Source organism: Panthera tigris, chromosome A1, assembly GCF_018350195.1.
Source record: "Panthera tigris isolate Pti1 chromosome A1, P.tigris_Pti1_mat1.1, whole genome shotgun sequence".
Lineage (NCBI taxonomy): Eukaryota > Metazoa > Chordata > Mammalia > Carnivora > Felidae > Panthera > Panthera tigris.
Window position 1 is genome coordinate 142933135 of NC_056660.1, and position 14455 is coordinate 142947589.

Below are 14455 nucleotides of genomic sequence, written 5' to 3' on the forward strand. Positions count from 1 at the left end.
AAAAACATATACAATGTATATAAAATATATGTATGCAATTTTTTGATGAGGTATTTATTTTTAAATTGATTCGTTTGACTTTTCATCATTGAGTTGTAACAGGTTTTAAAAATATATTCCAAATACAAGTCTTTTGACCAACATATGTTTTTTCAAATATTGTTTTCTCAATCTGTGGCTTGCCCTTTTCACTTTTATAACAATATCTTTTGAAAAGGAAACATTTTATTTTGATGCAGTCCAGTTTGTTGGTTTTTTAAATAGTTCCTATTTGTGTTTCATTTAATTACCCAAAGTTACTAAGATTTTTTTATGTTTTCTTTTAGAAATCGTATAGTTTTCGTTCTTATATTTAAGTCTATGACTCATTCTGAGTTAATTTATGTTTATGGTGTAAGGTAAGGATCAAGATTCTTTTTTTTTTTTTTTTTTTTTTTTTTTTTTTGGTTTTTACATAGACTAACCAGTTGTTTTGGCTCCATTTGTTAAAACAATTAACCTTTCCTCATTGAGATGCCTTGGCACCTTTGTTAATCAGTGGATCATATATGTGTGAATTCTCTGTTCTGTTCCATTGATCTGCATCTGCCTTTAATGCCAATATCACACTATCATAATTACTTTTACTTTATATGTATTTCTATCTTACTTAGTTACTTTATAATGTTTTAAAGGTAGTTCTCTAATTATTTTTTTAATATGAAGACAACCGAAATCTTTTAGAGTTGTACAAACTTTAATCAAATCCCCATATAGCTTTTGTCTCTCTAAACTGAGAAGTCTTGATATTTCTGATTTGTCTCTATCCAAAAACTCAATAACAATTATTGTAGTGAAATTTTATCCCATTGCTTCCATTTCTTTTTTTTAACTTTTTTTAATGTTTTTAAATTTTTTAATTTATGTTTTTATTTTTTTGAGAGACAGAGAGAGAGCACCAACAGGGGAGGGGCAGAGAGAGAGGGAGGTGTAGAATTCAAAGCAGGCTCTAGGCACTGAGCTGTCAGCTCAAAGCCAATGCAGGGCTTGAACCCACAAGCATGAGATCATGACCTGAGCTAAAGTCGGGCCCCCCCCCCCCACCTCATTGCTTCCATTTCTAACGTGCTTTCTTTGTCACACACACACACACACACACACACACGGCACATGAGTAAGTGCAATAAGAGTAGCTTTCCTTCACCCTCCTGTCATTATCACTATTGCTGCTACTGTTGTTACTATTATTGCACACACACTTTAGTTTCCAACATCCTTCCTAAATATACAAAACCATTCATTTTAGTTTTGTGCCCAAAAATTGAGCCAGGTTAATTTCTTTAATAAATGTACATCACTCCTATGTTCCATTCCATCTCGGCTATTCTAGAGGCTGTACTGGGGTATCTCATTGTGGTTTTAATTTGCATTTTCTTATGAGTAATGATGTTGTACACTTCCTGGAATATAATGGAAAACTCAGATATTATTAATTTATAAGTATTACTTAAATTCTTTCTCCCTATATGTATAACTGAGTACTTTTTTACACTGATCCTTTTTCAGGATCTTGCCCCTTTACCTGTCTTTGAGAGATCATTCTGTGGTATCATTCTGATTAAATGATAATCAGATTATCATTTAATAGGCTGAAAAGCCCTATGAAAACTGGAGGTTATGTCTTGTCTTTGTTTTCTGTCTTAAACCAGTGTTCTATTCATAATAAAAATTTCCATTTTCAACCCAACCCCTAAAAATACAGTTTTTAAGAGTGCTGTGTGTGTGTGTGTGTGTGTGTGTGATTACGTCAAAAGTTTGGGGAAATGCAGATTATAAACTCAGCAACATCAGGCTTACATCTCTGCTTCTTTTGCTTGAAACCAGTCAGATTTTTGTTCAAATTTCAGCAAATTCCACTCTAAGTGATGATATGACTTTAAGTAGGGGAAACTCCTTTCGGCTCTCTTACAGCATTTTGGAGAAAAAGGAAGAGGGGCTGACAGGCAAAGTTGTTAAATGTTAAATCATAAGCTGAAAAGTCATTGAATGCAAAATAATTCAAACTCCAAATGAGAAGAGAGCTCAGGAGGGACTTCTCACAATGAGGTGGAAAAAAAATGTCAAACCAGCAGTAATTGAGGGAAAAGTCAAATGGAGGATGGAAGTCTCCTTTCTCAGAAGAAAGGGCTACTCTGTCTTTGTTGCCTCCTCCACTTTTCCTTTTTTCAATTTGGGATGAGGAAGGTGACAAACTGGAGGGAACATAGGTGGAGGGAGAGCAGAGGAAACTGCTGGCTGAGCAGGAGCTGCAGGGGCAGAGGGGGAGGGGCCCCACTTTGTGCTTAAAAGAATCTGAGAGGCTGCCAGCAGCCCGAATATGAATTAAGGAAGGTGACCTTACAGAAATAGAAAAAATGACCTCTCTCTAAAATCTAGAGGGAAAAGATGAGGATGTTAACTAGTTAGGAAAAAAAATCATCGCATATTGGAATATGAAAGGACCTTGGAGGTCATGGAAACCAACTCTTGCATTTTACAGATAGGCCAACAGTTGTGAAGAATGAACCATCAGAGTCCAAATTGGTCTGCCACAACATAATATGTTTGCATTTGAAGTAATAAAAAATAATGTTCTTCAACATCAAAGAAATTGTGTGCTCTGAGAAGAGTCAGTCTTTTCCTCTCGTGGCTTTTTGTCAGTGACACTGAGCACCATCAGAGCCCTTTTAGAAGGACCGGATTGACTTGCCTAAGAGCCATTGCTTGTTTCATGAGATCATTTTAAATTGTGTTTTTGAATATTTGGAAAACTATCGTCATCATACTTAGTACTTAATCAATAGTTGTGTACATTTTGATTCTTTTAATAAATAGCTATGGTATTTGAGCAGGGTTGCTGTATACCTGGTGGTCCAGTGGGTTGGGGCCAAGGAAGACAAGGCTCTTCATTCCCACCACCTCATACGTTTCTTAGCTTTGGCTGTAAGAGCAGCCTTTCATGTGTCTTCCTGTCTCCTACCTTGCCTGCTTCCTAACCATCTTCTGCACCAGCCCGCAGAGTGACTTTCCTAAAATGCAGACCCGATCACACCGCCTTCTTGCTAAAAACTCTTGGTAGCAACTCAAAGACCACAGGTTAGATTCTAAACTCCCTAACCTCCAGGTCCTTCGGGCCCTCCCCCCCCCCCCCATTTATGGCTCCCCTCTTAACACTTTACACTCAAGTTTTAGTGATCCCGTGTTACTCAGCAGACCACTCCAGATGGCTGTGTCTTTGCTAGCAGTTCTTTACTGCCTAGGATGTCTTTTCCCACTTCCTTCTCTACCTACTATCTGTCTACCCGTCCCTCAAGGCTCAAATCAACAATTTCCTTGCACTCCCGGTTACAAGCGACTGTACTTCTAATTGTCTCACTCCTTTCTGGACGTACATTTCTCATCACACCTATAACATCTTATTGCACCTATTTGTATCCACATCTATGCTAGAGAAATCAATGGTTTTCAAACTTCAAAGCACATGGTGCACATAAGAACCACCCAAGGAGTTCGTTTAAAAGGCAGAAATTTCTTGGCCTCACCCCAGAGCTTCTGTTTCTGATTCTGATTCAGTAGGCCGAGCATCAGAGGGGTTCACGGACATCTCTGAGCCTAAGGAGAACCTACTGTAAATCAGGTAAGTCTTCTCCTGCTTACAGCACCATTTTTCCAAGGGCAGAAGATACTGCTGGTGAGTTCCACCTGCTTCTCCTTGATCACTGACTCACAAGAGTATCAGCTTGAGAGATCCCAACACTCCCTTCCTCTCCTCCCACTCTCTTGGGGGTAGAATATGCAAAACTCATTTATATTCCCGCAAGTAGGTGAGAATCACATTCTGGGCCATCACCATTCAATAATGGAAGCTTTGTGGAAAGTAGTGACAGGTGAGAGGAATGATTTCATTTTTCACTTTGACAATTGGGTGAAGCAGATTCCTGGCAGTTCTGCAAAGGTTTTATGCCCACATAGTTACCCAAGGGATCTGCTTAGCAACCAAGAAATGCTGCAAGGGGAGGCAAAGCAGATTCTTCTCTCAGTGACATCTTGTAACTGAGATGCTGCTGCACAAAGAGGAGATAAGAGGGCACCTCTGACCTAGGGTTCCCGCTTGTTCTATGGTCTCCAGAAAGTCCTGTCCTGAATGCCCTGGTCCCTCTCCCCTCCCCACAGCCCACGCAGAGCTCACCTAGATGGGAGCATCATTCCCCAGGGGGCTTGGCTGTGCTTGGCTAGACTTCTTCTTTGTGCGACTATGTTTCTGACTATAACATTCAACCTATTTGTTGGAGGTTTGTTTTGAGAGGATCTAATATAGCACCCCTCTTTCATGCCTGGGTTTTGAACTGCGAAGGCAAAAAGCAGGCACTTGGCAAACCAAATAGGACAAGTTCATGGAAAAAGTGGATATTGGAGGATGGGGCTTGTATCTGTCGACAAGGGGGTTTCCTAATGCTGAATCCTGGAACCAAACTGAACTCCCTAAGTGACAGCCCTCCCATCCTCTGCCCAGGAGCTGGGGCAATCTAGCAAATGTGCCCTGGGCTAGAAGGTGGGTTCCCTGGAGGAAGAGTGGCAGGGGCTGGGCAAGTCTGGATGTCTCTTTTAAACCCACCCATCTGGTGACTCCTTCAGTCTTTCTGGGTGGAGCGAGTCAAGGGCAGGGAGAAACCACAGTGGCAGGAAACATCAGACACAGGTGCAGGTGTTCCCCAAACCCAAGTATATTTACTGTTAACTATTGGGAAAATACAGAAAAATATATAAGGAATAAAGTGCAAATCATCAGTAATTCCAAAGATACACCATATATTTTTTTATTCTAAGGCACATATTTCTTACTTTCTAATGTTCCTTAAATTGAGATGTACTTTACAATTGTATGTGTTTAATGTAGTATTATGACTTTTTCATGAAAGTTTTTTTAAGCCTCTAGTGCCTCTTTCAGTTGTCAATATCTTAGAAATGAGGAAAGATGGTAAATTTCAATTGTTTTACAAAATAGGGATTTTACTGGAGCATTTGTCTATATCAATAGGTAGTGAAAACCTGATGTACAATGACTGCAAAATAGTCCAGCAACTGAATGTATCAGAATGTATTTAATCTCTACCTTTTGTCATTCAAGTTGTGCTTTTCTGTTCGTTTTAGTTTTTAGTATTATAGATAATGTGGCTGGTAAACTTTCTTGTACCGAAGTCTTTGCTCCAAATGTGATCTTTCCCCCCTTAAGAATTGGTTCTTGAATCCAGGATATTAACTTTTTTTAAATGTTTATTTATTTATTTTTTTTTTGAGAGGGAGTGTAAGTGGGGGAGGGGTAGAGAGGAAGGGGGTTTGAAGATCCAAAGCGGGCTCTGTGCTGACAGCAGCGAGTCTGATGTGGGGATTGAACTCACTGACTGTGAGATCACGACCTGAGCTGAAATTGGCTGCTCAATGGACTGAGCCACGCAGGTGTCCCCAAGATATTAACTATTTAAAAGTGTTGGTTTCATGTGACCATATTGTTCCTCAGAAAAGTTATCCAATGGAGCATCCCACTAATACTGTCTGAGGGTGCTCATCTCAGCACAGGCAGCAACACTGAATATCATATGTTACATTATAAGGTAAGATACCTTCTGAATTCTAGAATTGTCCATCTTAATGCCTACCTTGCCACTCTTCATCAACCCTCCCATGGTTCCTCCCAGTCCGGTCCAGTATCCTGGGAGAATAAGAACAAGCAGAGAGGACAAGACTCAACAGTATAAAAACCTTTGCTGCCAAACCCAACATAGTCCCCTGATTGGTTAGGCTCACTGATGGAGGAATGAGGTAGCCCTAAATGGCTAGAATCAAAGCAGGCAAAGGAACATCCACAGCTCCTTTGCCCTCTGTCCATGATCACAGCTCCCAGTGGCAAGGTAGCAATATGGCAAAACAGTGCCGAGGAAGCTGGCCGGCTAAGCATTTGTCTTCATGCCTAGAACACACTGTTTGAGGTTCCTCACTGCACCTCCTTCTCTCTTTACCCCAGTGCTCAGGATTGGAGGAACCTTGAGCTTCCTGTGGATGCCAGAAAGCATCACCGGTGGGGATGCCATGCTTCACCTTGGTCACCAAGTAGCCATTCCAGAGACAGCAAGGGAAGGCTTTGGTCTGGGTTTGATGCCATGCAACACATTTTAATCAGCATCTGCCATGTGAAAGTCAGTATTAAGTGCTGTAGGAAAGACAAGGTTTTATTTCTGTCGAGAGCTTTTTATGGCAGCAGTTCCATGGATCCCCACCCCACTCCAACCCATCTGCTTGCTCCTTGGGTATAGGCAGGAGATTTTTCTGGAAAGGAACAGCATGTGCTCACTCCTCAGAACCACAGACAGAAGCAGATTGGACTACGGCAAATGCAAGCCTGTCATGTTTACTGGGAAAAAAAAAAGTTCTTGGTTCCCCAGAGAATAATGTATCAAAACAAAGTGGATTCTGTGGACATTTCTCAGCAGGATGATGTGTGCTCAGGTTAAGTAGAGAATTCTAAAGCCTAAATATGCCCCAATTACACTGGATTCTTTACCTGTTTCTCACCTGAGAAACAGATTCTCTTATTTGATACTTAAAACCAACTGGGGGCTTTAGGTGAAGATTTTTAGGGTAGAATTTGGGCTTTTTCTAGTAAGATGATTTAGTAAGATGATTTACCACAACTGCTGGGCCAAGTGCCTTCATGCTACAACAGTTTATGTTTAAACAGTTTCTATAAAAGTAAAGGGGCTCGTAGGGTTTCCGAGACAGGTAAGCTGCACTAGGATAAAGCTCACTGATAATGGAGCCCAAGGAGCCTTCTCAAGGGACACTACCAGGGATGGTGGTTGTGGACCAAACAGAGGAGCAATTTGAACAGCCAGTCTCTCAGACAGGAAAGGTGGAAGAAGATATCCTTTCCCAAAACAGGTGTTAGTGCAGAGTGCTGGATTATGTAATAGTGGAACAGACCCATCTTGGGGAAGACAGTGTCCTTGGGGGTGTTCCTCCAAAGGGAATTCAAGGAGATTTAAAGGCAAAGTGAGTAGGGTTGACATCTCATCAAGACAGTAGGGCTCTAAGGGTTGATCCAGGAGCCCTGGGCACTCTGATGTCCTCATAATGGTATCCTGTTCTCCTGGCAGAGCAGAGAAACTGGGGAAAACTTGGAGAAGCTTTAATGCACTGATCTCCGCCAGCTCCCAAAGATCCTTGGAGCATGGGAGAGCAGAAATGAAGCCTCTCAGTATTATTTTTCCTGAGGCCCCATCTGTGCAATGAGATTTACTGCCTGAGGTCAGGATGGGGATTAACTCTTGGATCTATCCAGCCCATTGAGGAGAGGGTCTTTGTCAAACAACCCTTCACTGGGTTGGTATCTCACCAAGAGAATAGGGCAGAACCAGTAGGGTCAGCAGGGGGGTAGGGGATCTCCAATCTGTCTGTGCTGGTGGGGCTTCCACTATGAACACTCTTGGGGTTTTACTTCCTGCTGACCATTTGAAAAACAAATCCTGGAAAGTAAATAATATATAAGAATAACAAAGAAGACTTGGTTTCAATAATAAAAGATGAGAAGATTAAGATGGGCTTAAAACCAGACATTTTAAACACGAATAGGCATTTCAAAATAAGTTTAAAAATAAGCAACTGTGTTTGAAATTCCAATAAAAATAAAGGAGGAAAAATAACTGAAATAAATTAGGTTTAAAAATAAAATTTTAAATTAAATTCAAAAAATAAAATTTAAGAAATTTTGTATCTGGAAAGTTGGAAGAAAAGTTACAATTCCAATAAAAGAATATTAAGAGTTTTTTCAAAAGAGAAGCTACAGCTAGATGAGATTTAAAATAAAAGAAATGGCTAAACTCCAGTAAGAGATCAAAAACATAAAAAATGAAGCAATGCATGATCAAAATAAAACCCAAAGCCATGAGGTAAGAAGCTAAAAACCTGTTAGTAAATGAAGCTAACCATGACATAGGATTTGTAAACATTATAAAATAAAAGGAAAAATATGTAGGATAAAATGAAAATGGAGAGTTTTTCAATTTGGAGTCAGGTGTAAGACAAAGTGGGTGAGGAGGAACAGACCAGGCAATAAGTTCCTGTGGACATGGTTTCTAGGGACTGCTCCTCCTTCTCCCAGTCAGTGACCTCCACCTCAAGGGGCGCCATTTATTTTGGGGGTGGGGGTGAAGAGCCAGGTGGCAGAAAGTCAAGAGCTCCTCTTACCCCCTTGTCCTAGACATCACCCCCCACCCCCAGACTCTTGGTGTGGTCTAACCCTGACGGTATTTCTCCTTGCTCCTTAATTCTTTGTACCTATGAGAGGCCCCGAGGAAAGGAATTTTCCAGAGCCACTGCAGCCCTGGGGCAGAAGAAAGAGCCCCAGATCCTGCTGTGACATTCACCCTCCTATTTTCACAGGAAAAGGAGAAGACATGAAAATAGGTAAAGAGAAAATCAAATATGTATTGAGGGTAAAATGTCTAGAACTGTAAATCGTTCACTAATAACTCCTTTCGATGTCTTCTGCATCAGAACATAAATACCAGTGGCAGGAAGTTTATCTTCTGCAAAGTTGCTAAAACTACCCCACATATAATTATATATTCTTACTGTATTGGCTTAAAATTGTGCAGAATAAAGTGTAACCTAAAGAGAAGCCAAAAATAGTTACTTGGTTTCCTTTGCCAAATTTCCTTGAAAAATGTAAATGCATGAGTGTTTAAAATTAGGTAATCAGCTAACAAGTATTTGTTGAGTATCCTGTGTTTGGAGGCCTGGAAGCCTCGCTGGAAGCAATGAGGACAGACTTCCTGGGCTTGCTGTCCACCAGAAGGGCACAGGGCCCAGCCCAGGCTAATTTTCATTGCTGTGACCTACTTTTCATCAATCTGATAGCCAAAAAAAAATGTATTTGGGGCATGCTTGCTCTTCCAGGGTCTTTCTTGGTCTACTACTAAGACACTCAGGTGTTTTCTTCTCTTCAAAAATAGATTATTCCTGCAAGTGGGCATTTTAGAAAGTGCTGTGCTATTTTACTTCCTTAACTCACTTTTTTCTGCCTCAGATGATGCTGCAGGTCTGACCACACTACCTAAGAAGCAGCAGGTAGACTCCTCTGGTAAGAATCACATTTATAAATTAATTTCATGTTCCTGTTTATTACTGTGTATAGCCTGGTTTCTCTAAGCCTCATCAGTCTGTCAGTAACAGAGGTCCTATGAAACATCATAGCCCAATAATACCTAATAAATGCACATCCCAGTCATCCATATTTCGGGGAGTGCCTATGATAGTTCATGCCATCCCACTTAACTCCTTATGTTCACCTCTGGACCCTCTTTGCTGTCCGTTTGTGAATCCACTGGAGACTGTTGTGTCACGGTTACCACCAGGTCCCGTGGTAAATGGGAACAGGAAGCAGTTACACACCACTCCCCCCACCGTCCTGAGCCCTCCAAAAGACTTAGAGCGAAGGTAGACGAAGGAATTTTGCGCGTTTGTGCCTGGATGGTGGATCCCCAACCCTGCTGTTCACCTCAAGCAAATAGCTGCTGGTGCCAAGAGGCAAAGCTAAGAGCTGTAGAGCCATTCTTCATCTCTGGGAAGCCTTACCTGCCAGAGCCCTGGTGTGCTTCACACAGAGCTATCGAGAATACCTACTTCCTGCATGCGGGATGGTACTTCTCACCTGCACTCAAAAACATTCTGGGCCCTTCCTTGGGTTTTCCCTGGAGCCCCTTTATCCATAGAACTTAGACACAGAACCATGGACTTGGCATCAGGGCTAAAATGTGACATATACACCATGTTCTCCTCCTGGAGGGATGTGAACTCTTTTCCTTCTTCTCAATAAAAATACTCTTAATGCAGGTCGACTCCTAGAAGGCCCTCCTACCACTCAATCAGAGAGGCTCCTGAAAGCTGGTTCCCACCTTGGTCTCAAAATGCTCCAAGCACAAAAGTAACCTGTGACCATCAGCAAGGCGTTTGTGCCCCCTGGACCTCCATTTCTTCATCTGTAAAATGTGATGTGCCCTTTCCATGTCAGTTATGAGTATCAAATGACATCATTGATGGCTGAGCACTTTTAAAAAGCCCTATAACAATACAGAGTTGGAGGAAACTAAGAGCCAATTGCTTTGTTTTCTTTAAGCCCAGAATGCCAGACTTGGGGGAAAGGTTGGTTTCCTTTGCCTAATTCAATCTGGCTGGCCTAGTTTAGTTTTTTTAAATAACAGATTAACTTTATATGAATTATTTATATATTTTACTAGAGTTTTGCCAAGAGACTTTAAACACGTCAAAAATGTTGGGGTTGGGAGTACAATGGTGGGTTGAACAGGTAGGCAAGCATTAGGTGGGCGGGGGGGGGGGAGAAAATAAGAGGCTATCTCTCATAAAATAAATCAAAGTGCATAGCCCCGCCAGTACCTAAATGGAAAATATACTGGATATGTGCGAGTTAATTAGCTCACTAGTCTGTGAAGCAGAGCCATACCCAGGACTAACTGGCAAACCCAATATCCAGAACCACCATTTCCTCTATGCCCGCAGCCATGGCAGACATTTCTAATGGATTGTGGCACCCTCTCTATCTGGGCCGAAAGTTGACCTCACATTCCTTCACAGGAAATGCTTTTTAAATTCTTCTTTTTAATTTGTAATTTTTTATGCTAGAAATCTTGAAGAGTATAGTTAGATCAGGGTAGCCCACGTAATGACAACAGTAGCTTGAAGCTACAATCATTTAAAAAAAAAAAAGAAAGAAAGAAAGCTAAGGGGCCATATGTTGAAGGAAACTGCTTCATGAGCTATTTGGGCAGTTGTTGGTGGAACGTGGGAGGACCATAGACCAAGAGGAGACCAAGAGAGGAGGGAGGGGGTCAGAGCCTGCTGCTGTGGGATCGTTGTGCTGCTTCCCTCCCTTGCCCCCTCCCTCACCTCACAAACAACTAATCCCCTGAACTGGGTCATATATTGACACATTGAACTTTAGATTTAGATTTAAATGAATTTAAATGAAATGTACTTAAAAATTCAGTTCTTCCGTTACACTGGTCGCATTTCAACAACTCGCTAGCCTTATGTGGCCAGCGGCTCCTCCATTGGGCAGTGCAGATATAGAACATCCCCATCATCACAGACAGGTCTATAGGCAACCTATAGCAAACCCCACCATGTATCCTACTCAAAACACTGCTCAGTAGCCTGGCATCATAGGACTTGTCCTCACATGGTAGGAGTTCCTCACACACAGTATTGATAGAAACTCAGTTCTGACCACCTGCCTTCACTTCACCTATACAGAAAGAAGGACTCGGTCTGGGGAAAGAAGGAGAGAAAATACACTATTTCAAGAAATTATTTTTCTTCAACATGAAAGTTACAAAAAGAACAGATGGCACTTTTTGAAAAATGAAAATCTGGGATCGAAGAGAAGAAAAGAGCCAAGCATGAGTCTCAGGACTGCTGTTGATTTTTCCTGACCACCCCAGCCAACTCAACACCATCGTTGTTGCTATAAAATACACAAATGTTCTTAGTTTTAAAACTTGGGTTGTAGAGAGAATTCTTACTTTTGCATTCAGTTGAAAAGAAGATGCTTGCTTTTACCTAAATTTCTTAAGATTCTGTGATTTCCTATCCTGCCTGCCTGCTGGCTGTTTTGTGTATGAGGCAGAACAGATAAGCTTTGACCTTGGAGCTGCTCTGTGGGATTTTCTGCAGATGGTTCTCAATAATAAGGTGTTTGCTCATTTGTTTCTAGGTTCCTTTATTTCAAAATAAAAGTGCAGCCAAATTGACCCACGGGGAGAGAACAGATTAGGCAGAAAATAGAATCTCCTTACATTTCTTACTCTAACGCACTCTGATTCCACCCGTGAAATTGTCCCACCAGGATGCTGGCAGTAACAGAACAGGGCATGGCAAGGAGAGGCAGAGAAGAGACCTTAGTTCTGGATGGGCACATGTGAGGGCCAGGAAAGTCAGCTGAGGCTGAGAGGGCAGACAGGGGCCTCAGGTTCGGAGCAAGAGGCCAGGATCTAAAGTGCAGGAGTCTGGGGAGAAGGTGAGCCTCATACCGTCTGTTGCTGTAGGCACCTTAGAGCTGAGCACAGGCAGTTTCCCCACCAGCCTTGAGCCCACAAGGCTTATCTGCATGTGGCTTCCGGCCCTAACTGAGGCAGAAAGGAGATGGAATCCTGGCACATGAGACCTGAAGGGACCTTTGGTATCCCCTTCTGGAGTCTTCCCAAAGAGCCTGAAGATAAGAAGCACCTTATATACTTGTTAAGTGTGGAGCCCTGGATCTGAACCACACCTCCTGAATCTTGGTCACCTAGGTATCTGATAAGCAGCTCAGGTGACTGATCTCAGAAAGTCTGGGGGATGCCTGGGTGGCTCAGTCAGTTAGGCGGCCGACTTCAGCTCAGGTCATGATCTCATGGTTCATGAGTTCGAGCCTCGTGTCAGGCTCTGTGCTGACAGCTCGGAGCCTGGAGCCTGCTTCAGAATCTGTGACTCCCCCTCTTTCTCTGTCCCTTCCCCAGCTCATGCTCTGTCTCTATCTCTCAAAAAATAAATAAACGTTCAAAAAAAATTTTTTTTAAAGAAAGTCTAGGAAACACCTATCCAACGGTTTTCGGACTGGACCCCACAGAACCCTGAGGTCTCTCGATGCTTCTTTAGTGCTACAGAAGGGTGCAGTAAGAATGAGGGGAAGGTAGGTGACGGGCATTGAAGAGGGCATCTTTTGGGATGAGCACTGGGTGTTGTACGGAAACCAATTTGACAATAAATTTCATATATTAAAAAAAAAAAAAAAGAATGAGGGAAGGACAGAATGTGTGAAACTTGAGGCTTCCCACCCTGCTACAATGTGATAATGGTGAATAATAGTAGCAAGTGCTTATCAAACGCTTCTATCCTAAGAACTATGCATGTATTATCTCATTAATCCTTACAATCACTCTATGAAGAAAGTATTATTAGAATACCTATTTTATGGATGACAAAACCATGGCTTGGCAAAAAAGTAGCTTATTCAAGGTCACACAACTAGTAGGTGGCAAGGCTGAAATTTGAATAATAAAACTCCTTACCATCATGTTATACTAACCTTGAAGAAGCTCCTCTTGTATTTGGTTTATGTCTTATTGGGCACCTTATAGTATTTAGACTATAAAATAGTGGATTACCCCACTAATAAAGGTGTGAAAGCACTTGGCTAATCTGATCCCTACCTTTTATACAAGAAGAAGGTAAGGCCCAGAGAGGTGACGTTGCAGTCACAAGGTCACAAAATAGGGACACAAAGTTGGATGATCTAGCCTGAACAAGGCTGGTAGCTTCCCCAAGAGGCTGGCTCTGAACTGGGCTCTGCACTCAGCCAGCAGTATGCACTGAGCCAACCCGTTCTTGCGACCTTTCCTGATTTCCTACGGCTGGCGGTCATCATCGGCTGGGAAAGAGTTATGACCCCCACTGAGGCCTGGATTGGGTACTAAGGGCGTTTAGCCAAAGGGGAAAACAAAGGTCACAGTTTATGGTGAGTAAATTTCTCATCTTGTTACACGGAACCATGACTCCTTTGTTAGCCAGCCTCGAGTGTCTATGACTGCGACTGAATCTGATCCTCTTTTATTCCTGTTGTAACTAATGTCCATGTGGCATGGGGCTTCCTGAAAGGGTGAAATATTTTCTAGAGGAGGCTATATTTCAGGTGCTGGTGACTTATTTCTTCTTCCCTGGGACTGGTTCATCAATCACTTGGAGATGTTTTGCAACCAAAGGGCAAATGCATTTCTCAGAGCAGCGGCCTCCACCCCAGTCCCCAAGGCAAAGCCGGGTGATCAGGAAAGGGCTTGGGGGGCAGCCAGCCCTTGTCTTCCAAAACCCACCATCTGGGAAGTGTGTGTTTTGCTCCCGCTGGGGAATGGACACATGGCTAGATGCCTGAAATCCCTGATCCCAGAATGTATGGTGTCTGTCTGCCTACTGTCCCTGTGAGGGGGAAAAGAAGGTTTTGAAGCTGCACACTCTGCTTGGGAAGTCCTGCTGAGCCTTCAGGTTGATTTATTTGATTGAGTGTCCAAGACCCGGTGTGGTTTCCAGGGCTGCTGTCAAAACTATCTTTTCATATTGAGAAATCAATTTTCCTCCCTTGACTGAAATGGTTTTACAAAATGTACATTTGAGAGAGAGCTTTATTCTGGAGGCTACTTCTTGAATGACATGTTTCTTGACACAGGCTCTGTCTTGGAGGGGCTTGGATGAGTTGGGTCTTGACTCCATGGATGGCCTTCTTGTCCGCCCCCCCCCCCCCCCAGGTTTCTAAAGAAGGTGGTTGCATAGTTGCACCAAGTAGCCTTTAAACATCTCTCCTCATTACCTAGCAGATGGATCACAGACAAATTCT